Genomic DNA, 13423 nt, shown 5'->3' with positions numbered 1-13423 from the left:
ACTCCCTTGTGAGTACTTTCCTAAAACAAGTGGAGTTTTAGTTTTTAATTTTTGAAATATTTATTCTTCTGATATTTCAGTAGAAAAAAATATAAAAAAAAAATTAGAAATGGCCAGTCTAATGAATTTCCCAAAAAGGAAGTATAAAAACCCAGATAGAGTTGAACTGAATGCTGGCTTTCTAGAAAACCCATTTTCTGTGTGTAAAAACAGCAGAATTCTATGTAAAGTGATACTTAGTTTAAAAAAGAAACAATAAAACAACAGCACACAACCATGTCCCCCCTTCTTTCATTGTCTTTCTCATTTTCTCATTGGTGGAAAGTGGCAGGGACTCAGTGACCTCTATTGTAGATAATATTGGCCAGAATAGATGATAAAGGAAGTTATGAGAAATAGAATAATTTCATGGAAATAAACTTGCAAAAACTGCAGACACAGGTTTGCTGGTTTGGTTTGGGTTTTGTTGGTTTGTTTGTTTGTGTTCTGAAAGCACATAAAGAAAGAAAAATCCTTATTCATTGCACTAAAAAGTGATGTCTGCCTTTAACTTGAAAAGCCCCAGAGAGTGCCTAATGGATTCTGCTAGGCAGAGGAGACTCAGCTCCTGAGAACTCAATAAAGCAATCCTTGAGATCCTCTCCTAAAGAGCAAGGGCAGCAGAACTGTCCAGGAGAAAAGACCAAAATAATAACAACCATCAGTTTTGAGCACAGATGGAAGCTAAAAGGCACTCAGGAGGCAAAGGCACCAAGAAGACATCCATCACACCAGCACATGCTGTAGAAATGATATGAAGGACAAAAATAAAAGTGTTCAGCCATGGGCAAAGTTCTGTGCTATGGGAAACGGAATCACTCTCTATCATAATGCCAGGGGCAAGTGCTAGGAAGGTTGGAGCATTAATATATCAAATGATTGAAGACATGAAGTTCTCCTATGAAGAGAAAGATGCATTTAGGGTGACTTGGAGAGATCCTTGGCAAATGCATGTAAAGTACATGCACATGGCAATGAAAGCTTCCAGCTGTTTTCCTTCCAGCTGTTCCTATTAAGAAAACACGCATATCAATCCAGGTCTAGCTGGATTACAGAATTCTAGCTACAAAATACTGCTTATCAGCAGCAGAGATTTAATTGGAAACCATGGCCAAGTTTTGGCCATGATTTCATATTAAATAGGATACAAATACAGTAACACCTTTCTGAAGCTACTGAACAAGTAGTTAATGAAAAACTTACTACATTGATGAATTATTATTTAGAGGGAACACAAGAGAAGACACGAGTCAGATCTTTTTTCACAATGTCAAAGCAATAATTAATCATTTTTGTTTAATCATATTATATGTGTTTATTTTCTGAGTAAAACTAGACAAAATATCTATACAGGTTAGAAAGAAAATTGTAAAGGTTATCTTGCACTCTGCTGATCAATAGGGACCATTGAGCAATCAAGCTCATGTTGGCTACCTCCACATGTTCAGATATTGCAGGAATAAAATGTTAATTGTGTGAGCAGTTGTCTCTTTGTACCTTGAAACACTGGGCAGCTTTATGGGTTTTGGGTGAGTTGTTGACGGTGCAGTGGTGCAACCCTGACATGGGAATTTCCTGTGGTGACTTCAGAAGAGCTCACCATGTCAGAGCAAATACTAAATACCTGCCTTGTCTTCTACAGTGCACCATGGGGATATGCACATTGCCCAGATTTGTTTCTTTAATTCTAATTCATTTATTCTAAGACAAAGGATAAGTCAATCTCATCAAACCCTGAGAATGATCAAGTAGTATCCAACTTTGCTTTCTCTTTTCTTGCAACCAGGGGCTGATGTGTACCTTCTGCTGCCTCTTCAAGAATTCCGTTTCCGATGTGAATGTTCACATCTGCTTTCTAGACATGCTGACAGAACTCAGGTGTGTGAATGAATATCTGAGAAAAATGGTCATTGTATGTGATCCCCAGATCTTGTTTGGCTACCTGCAGAGATCAGCAATTTCTGAAAAGCAGTGTGCAGAATCATTTCAATACCACGGTAAGGTATTTCTAAAAGTTAATCACCTGTATGAATTGTCTCTCTAACTTCTAATTGAGGAATATGGGCAGAGGAGGAGATAGAATTGTCAGTTTCTGATGATTGTAGACTTTGTATATAAAGGGAATATAAGAATTCTACTCAAATTGCAAGAAATTCCATTTCTAATTATTAAAAATTGTTTTAATATTCTAATTTTTTTTATTTATTACAACATGCTTTTTCAATGCAACTTTAATTTTTTTAACATCTGTTTCCATTAAAAATTAAATCAAATAACTCTTACTTTTTACACTCTTACAAGGATTTCTGCATCTAAAACTAGGGCAGAAGAAAAATCTTAACATTTCAGTTTTCAGCGTTTTAAATTAAAATTTAAAGACATTTATTTTGATACATTCTGTTAGCAGTTCTCTTTGCAGTGCATTTTTTTTTTTTCTGTTTATATAGGTTCTTTTCCATCAACGGGAAAAGAAAATGGGACAAAAATGTTCCCATGACTTACTGAAATTTTGTAGCAAGACATTGGAAGGCCAGATGCTATAGTCTTATAAATTCAAAAGGCATTATATACAGCCAGCTGTACCAAATATACTCAGATTTTTATACCACATTGTGGTGTTCTGTAAATCCTTATTTGTTTTCAACATCTGCTTGGACCTGTCCATGCTTCCTATTAATTATAATTAATCATATAGGAGAACATGTCTTTATGTTTGCTCCAAGAAGAAAGCTATTGCAATATACTGAGTGTTTGCTAAAGATAGAATTGTGTTTGCTTATGATTCTTCTGCTTAATGAAAATTCCTTTACTTTCTCATGTATTTCTTAGCGTTGCAAAAATCCTTTAGTTATAGGTTAATTGATTCAAAAAACATTGTGGAGAATAAGCTCCATATAAATATACTTTTCTCCCCAATTCCAGGTGATTATTTTCTTCTTTGTGGAAATGCTATACTGTGTGATTATTTGGTGTTTGACCCTTCTTATTAACAGTTGAGCATTCTTCTACTATTCTAATTTTTATCAGAAGTTATTAGCCCTCCTCTAAGCACATGATTTAATGAGGATTTTAATAAGGGCTTTGCATGGTCTCCAAAACTAGTTTTAACTTTCTATGTGCTAAGGTGACACAATAAATTAACAACAGAAAACTTGAAATGTAGAGCTCAGCATTCCAGGTGAGCTTGCATTTTCCTGTGTAGACCCTGCGTAGCCGCTCATTTCAAATTAGAAAATCCAAGGATAAATCAAAACCAAGAACCTTGAATAGAGCAAAGCCAGAGTGGCATGTTCTTAAGGCATTGCAAACGCCACAAACCTCATGGAAAAACCCACAAGGGTGCTCAGATCTATCCAGGCAGGGTTCCTTTCCAGGCAGGGTGGGTTTTCATGTTTTCATGTGGGTGTTCTGAGGGATTGGTGGCATCTGAGAATATCCTGCACCAGATCTGCTCAGCCTTCACCAAAGAGGGACTCAGAACAGGTCCAGGGAGGGCTGCAGGTATTTGTAGGCAGGCAGGGAGTTTTCTTGTGGGACTGGGCAAACTGAATTTGGCTTGTTGAGCCTGACAAAACAGGGACTGAGGAGAGGTACAGAGCCAGCATTGTGGCTGCGGAGCCGGGAGCTCCTATAAACTGACCAGGAGTAAATTTAGGCTGGGAATACAAGAGGTTTGTCACATGACATGGAGCAGCGCTTTCCTTGGACTGTGACCCCTCAGTTTTCTTTGGCTAAAGTTATCCCTGATAGGGCTGGGGGGGTTTATTAGTCTTTGGGGGCTGGGCCTGCAGTTGCTGCTTTTCCTGTAGTTCAGCAAGAGGACATGTTCCCCAAGACTAGCGCTTTATCAGAGGCAGGCTGGTCATTTAAATACTTTCCTCTCTGAGGGTTTGCTATCCTATTTCTTTGAAAGCCAACTAAGGTAGTCAGGAATAATTTTTCCCCTATATTTGGCTACAGCCAACGTATAAATAGTGAATAAAAGGTGGTATGTGGCAAGAAGTAATTTTTAAGAATTGAATGTGCATAAAGTGTGTAGGTTTTTCCATCCTTCATTCACTTCATTAAATGTAAAGCAAGCAAAGTTTTAAAATAACTTTAATAAGTGTTTAATAGTTCCTAACACATCTGAATGGAAATCACTGTATTATCTTTTCCATGAGGGAGATACTAATAGGCAGTGATTTAACACTTAATATTTGGAGAATTATACTTACCATGTAAATACTCAAACTTTTAAAATTCAGACACTTTCAGGGATTCCAAGAGCCTGATTTTTCAAATATACTTTTTTGTTTTGTAAAGGTTTTCAGTCCACTTTGAAACATATATGCATTAGGCTTAAAGGCAAAAGGAAGCAATGAGTGGTAAATTACAAGTGGCTGAAATAAAACAGTGTTTCAGGATCAAAGTGTGGGCCAGCATTAACATAAGCCCTTCTAAATTTTTGAATGTTTTCAATTCTACAGCTAAAATTGATGCCAGAAGAGTCAGATTATATTTATTTAATTTGCCTCTTTTTATCATCACACATATACTGAAATACACAGCACATTACACACTGTGCTTGTATTTCCCTGGGATGTCTGCAGTGCTGTTCCCAGTGAAAACATGGGAGTCCGAGTAAAACTTTGTCTTTGAAAGTATGAACTTGAATATACCTGGTCACCATGAGAAATTTAAAACATTATATTAAACTGTCCAATATGATGTCACTGATTAATAATGATTGATTCTGTAATAACCATGCAAATGTAAACTATTCATTTGTTCCAAATACGTATGAATTGGGAGAATGATATCTCATATAATCTGGTGTTAGTCTATTCACTGCATCATAAAAATTAATTTGTCTAATTAATGACATAAGTTCTTTTATACATGTATAATTCATATTAATTGATAGGTCTGCCTAAAAGGAGTACCTTTTGGAAGAAAAATGATCCTATTAGTACAAGTTTAATCCAAATCAGGGCTGACAAAGCGTGGTGCTTTCAAGGCTTATCTCTAGCTTTGTTAATTGTCATAAGCATTCTAAATTGATTATTCTTACATTAGCATGGGACATTTCATTCATCAATGCTTTGCTGTAAAGAAAATTTGTCTAATGGATTTGGGTAGCAGAGCTAAATAAGTGTGTTGGTCCATTTTTCCACTGTAGCTACAGGGGTATTCAAAGCATATTAATTCAGTAATACTGAAAAAATTAACTGCTAAAATATATAGAAATATCATACAAAATTAGATTTCTGACACTGAATAATTTTTGTGATATTTCAATAGTAAATGAGTGTGCACACTAGCACTTTTATTGCTTTTGTATTTCACGGATGCCTTGATAAACAGGCAATGTTAATATTTCTTATGAGAGATGTTGCTTTACCTTCCAGGGCCACAGGGGCACAAAGTGTAGGATAAATTAGTTAAATATGCATTTTAAGGAGCTGCTTGGAGGAACAAAATTATAATATATTCAGGATTTATAATGTACAACCTTACAGTTAGCATTTTAATAATTTATTTGCAGATGATCAAGTTTACTATTGGTCAATGAAAAAGTTCAGGTACAGACTGAGATTTCAGTGAAACAAATGAATTTTAGTGTTTGTTGCTCTCTCTCTGCCATTTAAGCTACAGTTCTGATTTTTTTAGAAATATATTCATAGACACAGAAAACACAACCTTTACAAATTCATCTGGTTTCTGCTCAGAATGGGAGGGATTGACTTTCAAAACCTACACTCCTTTTATAAGTATTGGCTCTGTTGGCGGAATGTACTTTATGTGCACTTTTTATGGTACTCTCGTTGCTTTTCCCCATTCACCTGATCTTTGTTTGTCTTGCACTTTCTAGCATTCTGTTAATCACTGGAAGCCACTGTGGAATCAGATCTGTGGCAGTGCCAAGAATTTCAGGAAGCTTTTTATAGTAGTTTGCAATTGAAGGCATGCATCATAAAACGAATGAGGAGGAAGGGAAGATGCTGTCCAATAGAAGTTAAAGGCTTGTTTTCTACCACTCTAATCAGTGCATATTTTCCACTTTGCTGAGCCTATCATCGAACAGCAATCCATAAAATGAGGCCATGCTTGACCTCCATTGCTTCTGCCATAGTTTAAAAGGATCCGTGAAGGAAAAATGCTTTTCTCAGTTTCTATTCCTCTCAATATTGGCTCAGGGGGAGCAGATGAACAATTCAGTTTAGCCTTGGAGTTTTGAGGTTCATTCGGTGTTTGTATGGGACTTTGAATTCTCAATACCAAAGTTGTTTCCAAGTCTTTGCTGCTTTACCTTGGCTTTCCAGTCCCACAGGGCAGGCTGGAGATGATTTCTGGGGTTTTTTGTTATTTAAAATTCATTATAAAAAAAAGATATGATATTTTGATCTTTTTATTGTGTAATCAGATTTTCATTCAGTCAGAGCTTCAGATAAAAAAATGCAGCTGAACAGCTGGCTAGGCTACTTTCTTTTTTTCAAGCACAGAATTGAGATAAAAGTGAACAGTGATGGTTTGAATTTAGTCCTTTGGGACGGGATTCTACTCTTACTGATTAATTTTATTCAGGAAGTGCTCTGTTACTCTGTAATAAAACCCTGGGAGTTATATTGTAATTGTACAGCATAGGGTGTTCAGTTTGCATCAGGCTCGGAATTAGCATAACCTTAAGCCTGAGTTACTTGCATCGAAACACAGACACTTGGTTTTTATGCAGAAACACAATGGAAAGGACCACCCTTTTGCTTGGCTTTTCTGTAATTCTGACTCAGTGCAGAAATAAATAGTGCGACTTCAATTTCATTTGAAATATGTATCCTGGCACTGTAAATTTGATTCCTGTATAAAAATGCACTTAGAATCCATAAAAAAACCCCTATGTACTTCTCCTTCCTGTATGCCATCATTTATAAGTATGCTGTCTTCATTTATCACCTTTGGCTTAGATCCAGTCCTGATTTCTAAATTATATATCCTAATAACTGAAGCTAGGATGGATTGCACCTTCAAGTTTATATCCATTCCTGTGGTCTAAAAAAAATCCCTTTGTTCCAATCATGACTGGTTTTTCACATCCATTTTTAATCCATATGCCAAGCATTCTCCATAGAGTTCAAATTTCAGTGAAAAAGGAACACTTCCGAAAGTTGTTCAGTTTGGTTTACAGTAGACAATGTTTGGGAAAGACAGAGATATTCCATATCCCAAAACTAAAATATACCAGATGTGCAGCTTTATTCTGGTTAAAAGCAGATCAGAAAAAAACATATATAATATTCTTTGTTTCCTAAAAGTAATTTAATATTGCTTTCAACAAAGAATATGATACTCTGATTTTATATAGCAAAAATGGGAAAAGTATCTATGATAAAGAAGGAAATGAAAACAAATTACCTGTGCTTAAAATCCAATAAAACTCAACAAATACCTTCATGTCTGTTATTAGTTGAATACATACTTCCAAGTCATGTAGGAATTAATTATTATTCAAGAAGGGTCATTTACCAGTGCCTGCATTTAACAGATTGCTCAGGTTGACATGAGAGTCTGGTAATTTTTATTATTTTAAAATGAATGGAACAAACAGGTTTTTACTGGTCATTCAAGGAAGTATTATTGGGTTCCAGTATGCCTCTCATGTGCTCTGAATTGAAGGATAAAAAGCAAGGGGGTCGTTTTTCTCATTAAAACACAACAGTGAAACAAGATACTCTTGTCTTCTTCCTTTACACCACAAGAAGCAGAACACAATATTTCCTCCAAATGCTTTTGTTTGTTAGAGGTTTCCTGTAAGTTCAATTGTTTTAAGAGACAGGAGAAGAGAGGAGGAGTTGAACTTGTTGGAAGATGTTTAATCATCTCATAGTTGTTATCTTGGAAGTGTCAGTAAGACATGTTTTCCCAGGCTGATGAGAAGAGTCTTTTAAGATTTGCTCACCTTCAGATGTTAGACATCACAGTAATGATTGAAATATGGGTCCCTCACAGGCTTAAAATACAAAATCTGCTAAATTGCTTTTCCTTGTACATATGCTCTTTCTGCAGTGAGGTCAGGCTGAGTTATCCTCTATATTCTGCACAGTCTTGATGTCTTTCATACAAGACATGTGTTTAAGCCTATATATTACTAACCTTAGGTTTCCAGTTGTGACTAGGATTTTGGGAGCTATTAGGTTTTGAATATTTGGAGTTCTGGGTCATCTGGATACAACCTTAAAACTCAGCCATGAAATTCACGCACTGTTACAAATTCTGACTGCAGTATTTAGAGATGTTCATATTTGGGGTTTTATTTTAGTCTTTTATTTGGTTATAGTACAATAACAGAAACAAATAAGATTAAGGAACCAAAGCAATTCAGCTGAATTTGCCGAAGTCTGTTTCCCTGTTGAATAAAAACTAAAATCCATCCCACAAGGTTTGTGGTCCTGGTGAGTGTCTATGACAAAACCAATTAATTTACTGTGGAAAAGATCCATTATTGGATAGATCTATGCTCCAAATGTCAATTCTGTATGACATCTGTTTGAAAATATGTGCTAAATCATCAAAAAGTTCTTTTCCATAAACATCTTCAGAAATACTATTCGCAGGAGCATAATTAATATTGACTAAATGAAAAAAATCAAATAGGCAGTTACTCTCCAGAAGTACATGGGCCTGGTGGATTTCTAGTTTTATCAACCAAATGGGTGAGGGAAATCCAACTGTGGCACTAAAAGGTTGTCACTTTTTTTTTAATTATCTAAAGGAAAAGGAGGCAATGAGAAGAATCATGACATAAAACAAGCTTGTGTGTAGAGAAGAAAACACCAGTGAATTCTTCTCTCTGTTCATAAAGCCTTTATCTCCAGCTTCTCAATTGTAATGAAGAAGGAGGGAATAAAAAGAATAGTTCATATTCTGATTTCTGCTCTCCAAAAGTTAATCCTGAAAGAGAAGTCTCAAAAGATGTTTGCATCACCCATGAGTCAGAGTATCTGTACTTGTTCCTGCATGCAGTTCTCTGTGATGCTTTGCAGTAATAACACATGGCTTGGACTCCTGATAAGGGAGTTTTGCATGTAAGGCTCAACAACTTACTTACTCTGGCTTTTTGTTTGGGCTTTATCCCTCCACAAAATCAGTCATCATTAGGCTGGCAGGAGGGACGTGCCTGAGCAGCCTCATAGAGAGGAAGTTCCTCCACAACCACATGGATCACAGGTAGCTCTCAGGTTGGACTCTCTAGACTGAAATACTGACATTTCAGGAATCAAGCAGTGACATCAGTGCAAAGTCACTCCGAGGTTGTATAACTGAATTACTTTAAATGCAAGGTGTTCCAATAACCTTTCTAGTTCCAACAAGGTTACTGTTAATGAGTTTCTTAGGACCAGAAGAATTCTGGAGAATAGGTTCATGGGGATTTTTTAGTGTTTTTTCTTGTCATGTCATTTCACTACAACTCTAATTTTGAGCTATTAGAGCACAATGAAAACTTCTTGTCAGAAATATAGCATGATTTGGCAAGAGATGCAGCAGCTCTTGTGTACATCAGGTTATTGCTTTAGAATATGACATGCCAGTTGCAGTGTGCTCTGTCACAAATTAGTGATGCCATGTCTCGCTGTACAAGAACTATTATGAGATGCTGTTGTAGATAAAGGACATTACATGAATATCAAATATTGATATTCATTACATGAACAGCAAATATCATCCAGATGTTTGGGTCATCCAAACAGAGATAGAAGATTTGCATTATCCAAGGAACAATCAGATTTTCCCTGTCCCAGTCTAAATGAAATAACAACTTCTAACATGTTGATGAAAGCTTGTCTTTCCCATGTTTCCCCTCCTCCCCCATTCCTTTGTAAAGCAATTTCAAAGTAAACAATGGCCTACCACCAAATAGGAGTTTACTAAGAATAAAAATTGAATTTGGTCTGCCTGTTGACAAGCTGATTGATTTGTGAGCTCTTATGACTGAATCCTCTCCTAAATGTGCTCTCATTTATCATGTGTAAGATTGTTTCAGAATCAATACCAGCTTAACACAGGAGCATTTCTGCCATGGACATTTTGAAAACAACTTGCCTTCTCAATACTGCTGCTAATTTTTTCAGGCAGAATTATCGGAACATTTTAATTGCACTTTGCAAGTTAGCACATGCTTATACTAGGTTCTTCTTTAAAAGGATGATTTTTAAAGTAACTTCTATATATCATCTTTTTAAGAGAACAAAAATAGATTAAAATTGGATTTTCCTTCTTCTTCTAATGGGGAAATCAGATCGAACTTTCTCTAGTTGTTAAATGTGCCCTTTGAAAACCCATTTTCCAAAAATTGGATTTCTTAAATTAGCTTTTTAACATAATTATTAGCATTCTATTGGAATAAGTACCAGAAAGCAGTCTGGGAGTAAGCCTTGCTTGGGTGTATGCTTTATTTCTTCCCCAGTGATGTCAAGGGTTTAAAGTAACTTTTTCTCAATTAAACACCCATAAATCCAATTTTAAATGATAAAGTTTTTTTAAAGTCAAATACAGTACAAGGAATGGAGGAAGGGAGAAACATGATAAAAGGTTCAGAGCTCTTCAAGCAGTTGATGAGTTGTCTCAGCTCTGGCTGTGCAGAGATGGAGCAGGACAGGATCAGCCCTGGAGGCACAGCTGGGGCAGGCAGGGAAGAGCAGAGGCAGATGGTGCCAGGTACCTCCTGCCAGCCAGGAGGGGACACTGGCTAAAGGAATACTCGGTTTCAAGTGTCCTCCACCTGCCTTTTGCAGTCTGGGTGGCTTTTCCATATGTTTTTACCCTTTCAAGCTGTACCTGTATAACAAAGAGCCAGGTTGTGAAAGAATCCGTTTGGGAAAGAATTGAGATGTTTGTCCACCCTCCAGTCTAACTCTGAATGAGGAATTTCTCCAGAGTCTGTTTGAATTTGGTGTTCTGGAGGCCTTTACCTGCAGACACTCCCACTTGTGCTCTCAGAGTTTCCTGCTCCCCACGTGTTGGATCCAGTGTTGAGGCTGCTTGGGGTGAGGCAGAAGCCTGTGGGCACGGGATTGTCGAGGGATCCAGGAGACACCTGTGCTTGGGAGCATTGGAGGCAATTTTGGAAAGGGTCTCCTGTGTCTTCCAGCCCACAGGAATTTCACACATCATACAAACCTTGTCAAACCCTGTCAAAGATGCTTCATTTGAGCAAAAGGCCTGAGCTGCACCAGATAAAAACACCCTAATCAAAATTAACTTATTTGCAAGTGTAACCTTATCTATATAAAACACATATTTATACATCATTCTACCACATTTAGCTATTTTATGCTTCATTATATTGTATTTAATATATAATTATTATTTACTTATAACTAGATATATTTAATTGTAATTTATTTCTCCAAGGAGAAAAGGAAAATTGTCTTTTAATTTTTCAGAAAGTGGCTTTGTTTCTATTCAAAACAACTGATTAGTCATACAGCCTTACATGTTACAATAATGACAGCCTGTAACTATTTCTCTACACTGCTTTGCTACCTACTAGCATGTTATCTTGCTCACACAGAAAGTAAATCAGAAATTTTATTTTGAATTATTTGATTGCTCAGAAAGCTTTCAGGTTTTACCTTGATATTTAGATTTCTGCTGGAGTGAAACATTTCATTTGAAGCAGAATTGAATTGAATGAAACATTCAATTGTGACTGCCTTAAGTGTATGTTCTGTCTCCATTTACATCAAAAGTAGTTTTTCTGTAAACTTAGAGAAAGACACTCTCATATGATTGATTTAAATTTTTCATGGATAAAAATTAAGTTTATGGTATAAATTCAGCATTCTGATGGAAAATAAAAACCTAAAATAGTTGAAGTACTAAAACAGTGAGAGGTGTTTGCTGGTGCTTTATACTGGACAAATAATAACAAGAGGAAAACAAAAGAAAAGAAAATAACAAAATAAATAAACATTTAAATTATCATTACTGTACCATGCATTATCAATCTAAATTAGATCTGGTGTTCAGCTGTGTTTTAATTAGTGTGGACAAAACCTAAATTTGTTGTAGAGCCAAACTATAAAATTTTTAAACTTCCCACTTTATACTAGATATGTTCATGATCAACTATTCTTCCCTAAAGGAAAGAGTAGTATTTTTTATGAAATATTTGTAACAACCTATTTTTGTACCATAAAGTGCTATTAGGGCTTACCTCAGAGTGGGAGATGATGATAATGTATACATACAGACAGATAAATGATTCAATTCTTACTTACAAGAACAGCTGACAGTGATTGCTTATGCTCATTTCCTTTGTGCACACTGTGTATTCCAGGAAACTCCAGGTTTCATGGCCTTTCATGTTCTCCAGAGTAAATCAGTCACTCACATAATAATTATTAATTATTTCATGTTGGCAAATTGTTGTACTGGTTTATGACAGTTGAAAGACCATAGAAAATGAAAAAAAAATGCAGCAACTGATAAAATACATTACAGCAGCAGTGATAGCATAAGTAATTATCAGTTGTTTGTAAACAACTAGCCAGATAAATTGAGATATTTGTTTTTGAGGCTCAGCTGACTGCACTCTAAAGATTCAGCTTTGTAGATTACGAAGCTGAAGGTACGCAACAAAGGTTTTGGTTCATATTACAGTGGACTTATCCAGGTCATATTTGGGTCTCTATCCTGTTTATTAAGAACATATGTGGTTAAACTTTTATTATGCAAGATATACCCCAGTTCGTTGTGAGTTTCTTGTATTGTGCTGACTCCAATGTTTAATTTCAACTTCAGCCTTCTCAGAGCTGTGATGTTTGGAATATTTCTGATTTTAATCTGAGCTCTTTATCCTGCTGCGCTTTCACACTGGACTCCTAATCACCTAGCTGAGTTGAACTTTTCATCTGGGGAAGGCTGTGAGGTATCCTAGCCAAAGATCAAATACTCTCAACTGCTGTGCAGCGTGGAAGCGAGCCAAAGCGATCACCAAAGGCATTGCAAAGCAGGAAGGGCTGCTGTGATCTTAATATTCTTCTCCATTTGGAAGCTCCTCCGTAGAGTCTGGTGGAAGCCATGGCCAGTGTGAATAAGCCATGGTGCAGAGGACAGGGCTCTGCAGAGCAAGCTCAGGGCTCACACGAGCTGGGGCTGGGAGAGGGAGCTGACCCTGCCAGCTCAGCCTGCTCACACACTGCCCACCCTGGGCAGGTTCTGCCCCTCCACTACACTGCCTTCCAGCAGGGTCGATAGGTGGAAGAGAGGAACAATGACAGTATTTGGTCACTGCTTTAGAGTTGAGAAGATTGGCTTCTGCACTTAATTCTTTATCTGCCTGGCTAGTATTTACTTGGAGGATCTGTTAACACTACTGGATGATGTGGCAAGAGCTGGAAATAAA

At 36.6% G+C, this 13423-nt stretch overlaps 1 protein-coding gene across 1 annotated transcript in view; it reads left to right on the top strand.

The window, feature by feature from the left end:
• Positions 1 to 13423, top strand: part of LOC111934607 (uncharacterized) — a 370779-nt gene that overhangs the window by 150928 nt on the left and 206428 nt on the right. Inside the window, exon 6 of the transcript XR_015275208.1 lies at positions 1826 to 1917. The gene's annotated coding sequence lies outside the window, so the exon portion shown is untranslated. The remainder of the gene's footprint in view (positions 1 to 1825; positions 1918 to 13423) is intronic.

Source organism: Cyanistes caeruleus, chromosome 12 (assembly GCF_971803275.1).
Source record: "Cyanistes caeruleus chromosome 12, bCyaCae1.hap1.1, whole genome shotgun sequence".
NCBI classification, from domain to species: Eukaryota; Metazoa; Chordata; class Aves; order Passeriformes; family Paridae; genus Cyanistes; species Cyanistes caeruleus.
The sequence above is the reverse complement of the archived record's forward strand: the minus strand, read 5'-3'. Positions and strand labels throughout refer to the sequence as shown.